The sequence below is a fragment of the Salvelinus fontinalis genome, chromosome 3 (assembly GCF_029448725.1).
Source record: "Salvelinus fontinalis isolate EN_2023a chromosome 3, ASM2944872v1, whole genome shotgun sequence".
In the NCBI taxonomy this organism is placed as follows: domain Eukaryota; kingdom Metazoa; phylum Chordata; class Actinopteri; order Salmoniformes; family Salmonidae; genus Salvelinus; species Salvelinus fontinalis.
The window spans coordinates 76,646,914-76,651,881 of NC_074667.1; the positions used below are offsets into that span (position 1 = coordinate 76,646,914).

Here is a 4,968-nt window from a genome sequence, read left to right on the forward strand (position 1 = left end):
CTCTACGGAAAATTCCTTCGACCTCCTGGCTTGGTTTTTGCTCTGACATGCACTGTCAACTGTGGGACCTTATACGGACAGGTGTGTGCCTTTCCAAATCATGTCTAATAAATTAAATTTCCCACAGGTGGACTCCAATCAAGTTGTAGAAACATCTCAAAGATAATCAATGGAAACAGGAAGCACCTGAGCTCAATTTCGAGTCTCATAGTAAAGGGCCTGAATACTTATGTAAATAAAGTATTTCTGTTTTTTATTTTTTATATCATTTTCAACATTTTCTACAAACCTGTTTTTCGCTTTGTCCATAACATACAAAACACTCCGACATACGGACTAATTGGGTCTCGAGAAATGGAACCTCTACATAAATTGTGTCCTGTAGAACAGGTTGTCTCGGATTTCTTCCCTGTATCCAAAGTCATTTCTGTCAGGAAGGGTATGTAACGACAACCATGGAACGTGGGTGTGTCCAAACAAAGACTACTAGCTTGCTAACGTTACCTGCTGAAATGGTGTGTAAGATGTAGGCTAACAGCATGTACATTTCAAAAAAGACATCTAACTAACACAACTCTCACGTAGTGCCCACCTCCACTCCAATGGCTACCTAGCTAAAGTAGCTACCTGACCAGGTAAACCATGTTTCAATTTCAGGTGCAATAAAAGCAGGTGACTTTAGCGAAGAACATGCTAAGTTAACAAGCTAGCCTCTAGTTATTTGCAGAATGGGTTCAAATTAAATAATCAGATATATGGAATACAGTTTGTTTACAACTAGCTAGCGTAGCGTAGCTACCAGCTAGCATGCAGTAACGTTAGCATTATTTAAATGTAGGAAAACATCAGCTAGCTAGCTAGCATATACGTTGAATTTAGCTATTGAGAAAGTAGCTACCTCTCTTTTCTTTGTTCTTTCTCAGTATTTGAAAGTTCAAGCGGTCCCCCCCTTTTGGAATATATTGCGTAGAAGACACTCCATTTCTCGGTCTCGTCTTGGTATCACCAGCTTGCTCGGTACCAGAATGCTCGCCATCTTGACCTGGTGAATGCACTTTAAAAAAAACAAATAGAAAGACTGCATGGCGGCTTTAACACTGAAATGACAGGCAATCATTAATGACAACTGTGAAGACATGAGTCTGTCTGAAGCTAGGCTAATAGCTTCTCTCCCTCTGTTCAGCTGTCAGATTACAATCAGTGTCTGCTCTTGTGTTTGAAGAAACCCAGAGTTGATGTGGCAAATTGTATTTACTCACTGATTGACAATTCAGTCAATAGCACAAAAGGCCTGGATTCCATTAATTAGGCCTCTGACAATTTTCTCTCGACATGATTGTCTTTAAGTGCAGTAATTTCCAGATACGGTTTCATTGATTGACAGATTAAAATATAAAGTTGTGTTTTGTTTTTCTTGTTTCTAGTTAGTCAACCTTCTACATCCCCGAGCTGACAAGGTAAAAATCTGTCATTCTACCCCTGAACAAGGCAGTTAACCCACTGTTCCCAGGCCGTCATTGTAAATAAAAATTTGTTCTTAACTGACCTGCGTAGTTAAATAAAGGTTAAATAAATAAGTATAGACAGAAAAAGATAGACTTGAGGAGACGCTGCTGACACTGATGATTCCTTTAGCTGGCAGGTTCCCACTAAGTCTCTGACTACATAAATACATGATATACCATGAAGACGCATTACTCTGCAATTAATAACAGTCACACTGACATGTGTAGCAGGGAAGTATTGGATGGTAAACCGCCCAAAGTGGTTGTTGATGTAACACATAGTCGATCACAGCTGACATGCTTACATCTCTATAGGGAGATTTATAGGAAACACCTAGCATCGATTCGCTCTGCACCCTGCGGGGAGAAATCAATGTTGACCAAACTGAGCTACAGACATGTGCATTCCATGGGTTACGCTTGAGCAATAAGGCACAAGGAGGTGTGGTGTATGGTCAATATACTATGGCTAAGGGCTGTCCACATGTATGACGCATCGCGTAGTGCCTGGACACAGACCTTAGCCGTGGTATATTGGCCATATACCACAAACCCCCGAGGTGCTTTATTGCTATTATAAACTGGTTACCAATGTAATTAGAGCAGTAAAAATAAATATTTTGTCATACCTGTGCTATACGGTCTGATATACCACAGCTGTCAGCTAATCAGCATTCAGGGCTCCAACCACCCAGTTTATAATTGGCTTTACGGCCCACTGCTGCCTGGTATTGACTTGCAAATTACATTGAAAAAATGGGAGTACGTAATAGTTGCAAACTCGTAATTACTTGATAATATCACCGTGTGTAACTGAAAGACGACTAAAAGCAATAGATATGTGATACAGTAATCACAAAGTACATGCAGTACCATGCAGTACAAAACCTCTCAACATCAGTGTTACGGCTTTCTGAGTTGGGTCATGCTTTTTAAGCTATATTACCCATTGCTGCTGCAGTCAGCACCTTCCATCTCTGACAGCCACTGGTGTTTTTAATCTTTAATGATGTTAATAAACTACAGTACCAGACGTGTGTGTGTGTTTCTGTTTGTTTGTGTGAACCTGATAAAGCCTCTCTCTCTCTCTTTGTGTTTTGTTTATTCATGTCGGTGTAAAAACTTCTCTCTCTCTTGATGTTGACAGAAAGTAGAGCAGCTAGCCACTGCATGATGCCATGAAATATTTAACATGTTCAGACTATTAACCTGCAAATGGGTAAAACCCCTGGTCTCAGCAACTGCCATGAGAGGAGGAGAGGAGGACAGGAGGACAAGAGGAGGAAATGGTTTAGGAAGATGGGGGTGTAGGAGAGGAGGGGGAGAGGAGAGAATGAGGAGAAGGAGGAAGAGGAGGAGAAGGGTTAGGAAGATCTAGGAGAGGAGGGGAAGAGGAGAGAATGAGGAAGAGGATGAGGATGGATCAGGAGGCTGGAATGTACTGTAGTAACAGTAACATAGTTGTTTCTCTCAAGCCACTGCCTGTTCTGACATAGATTCAGTAAGGCTGGTAACAAGATATCAGATGCAGTATTTTTGCAGTACAGTGCAGTATGATATTAACCACTAGGCAGACATTTTTCCTATTTCTGGGAGGAATCCTAACTTGAGATCCGCTCACGTAGCTTGTGTGCTAGTTTTCGTACAAATCTCCAATTGACCTCAATGTATAATTTACAAAAAAATCATAATAGATCTCCCGTAAGGATTTGGGTCTCAATGTTAACCTCATCAAACACACATGATATGCCCGTAGAGGATGTCCTTATAAGCAGATGTTTACTCTCATTATGCCAGAAAATCTGTTCAATTCTTATGGGATCTCACCTATCTTATCTTTGATCCATTTTTCACTATAGAAGGAACGTAGGCCTGCATAAACGTATAAATTCTGTGCATTTTCAATGAAACACTTGTATCCCTGAACTTTCTTCACAATAACTTATAGAAATTGGGATTTAGTCGGTGAAGTGATGGTGCTTAGACTGAATGTTAGGTTATCTTTGGTGGCTGAGATGTTTTTTCAACTCAAGACATAGAAGTTGAAGTCATTGTATTGGAAATGAAAGATATTGCCCAATCATGTTTTTTTCAAACATTCAAACGATGCGTGTCAATGAAAATCCAATGAACCGCAACCCTTTAGGTCTTGGCCTATGTGTGCAGATATGGCTGTGGCATAACAAAGCAACATTTCATCATAGCAGAACACCAGTAAGCTATCATCAGAATGGTTCCAAGTCCAACATGTTGAAATGTTTCTAAAGTAGACAAAAACTAGACGCTTATCTCTCTACACTTGATGTTTTCGAGGCCAGTCTCCTGCTACCTCCTGCAAGCCAGCCCCACCCCCGCGGTGTGTCTTGTAGTCGAGGGGCGTTCTGTAACAATCTGCAGCGAGCGGCAACTAGCGACACAGCTGCTGTAGCATTTCTTGCCTGCCCTCTTGTCTCCTGTGCAGCTACAGCGCTACTAGTTAGCCACAGGACAATATTCCTGCTGTAGGCTTCAAGACATGTTCGTCTTTAAGAGTTCCACTCATCCCAGTGAGTGAAATTGGAACAAGTTAGTCCATTGATAACCTACAAACGGTGAGTACAATATATATTTTTTTACAGATGCGATCAGTTTTGGTGGTCTTCTGTTCGATTGATTCAAATGAAATGTGAAAGAGGAGGTAGTGGAGCAGAAGACAGCGGCATTGGGAGGGGTACCTCTACCTCGTTTGAGAAGAAATGTCTCTATCTCGTTGTTTGAGCAGTTAGCCCGACTTTACCGTTACATTACCATTTCGTTACTGGCAACCAATTATTCATTGCCGTTGCTGGCGCCACAAATGTAACAAATAGCCTAATCATCAAGACGTGTGCCCGGATTCCAGGAGAGAAACATATCACTGATTTCTGCGCTAGATCGCCAACAATGTTTCAATCCTACTTGTATGTTGTTGTCTGGCCACTTGGGATTTGCAGAGGCATCAGTCAGTGCACGCTTCAGAAGTTAGTAACGAGGAAGGATGATTGACAATTTCAATCTGAGAGATGTTGTTTCCTCCCTCCGTACTAGTTGCAGAAGTCAGTCCCACACGTGCGATGGGGGAAGACTGCCAGGGGCCTTATGACAATGTTCAGGTTATTGTATTCGTTAAAGTAGACCACAAGAGAATAGCCTAAATAGAGATACTGTAGATAGAGGTTACTGTATTAAAAAAAAATATTTATATCATTATGCTCTCTGGCTGTATAAAATAGTATTTAATTGGTCAATGTAGAATAGTGCTGTTGTCCCAATAGTTGTGCTTTTAATCTACTTGTGTAGGCTAATAACAAAAAACACTTCTTCAAAGCACTTCATTTGATTACAGAGTAATATTGGTAGCCTACTTGACTCACGTAATTACAACATTACTGGTAATGTAAATCGTTGGAGCTTAGTTGGTTTTGCTTACACTTACTCTAGGCGT

The 4,968-nt window shown here is 40.9% G+C and overlaps 1 protein-coding gene across 2 annotated transcripts in view; it reads left to right on the forward strand.

The window, feature by feature from the left end:
• Positions 1–3,887: 3,887 nt before the first annotated feature.
• Positions 3,888–4,968, forward strand: part of ppp1r16b (protein phosphatase 1, regulatory subunit 16B) — a 178,829-nt gene continuing 177,748 nt past the window's right edge. For both annotated transcript variants that reach the window (XM_055918075.1, XM_055918074.1), the window contains exon 1: positions 3,888–4,096. The gene's annotated coding sequence lies outside the window, so the exon portion shown is untranslated. The remainder of the gene's footprint in view (positions 4,097–4,968) is intronic.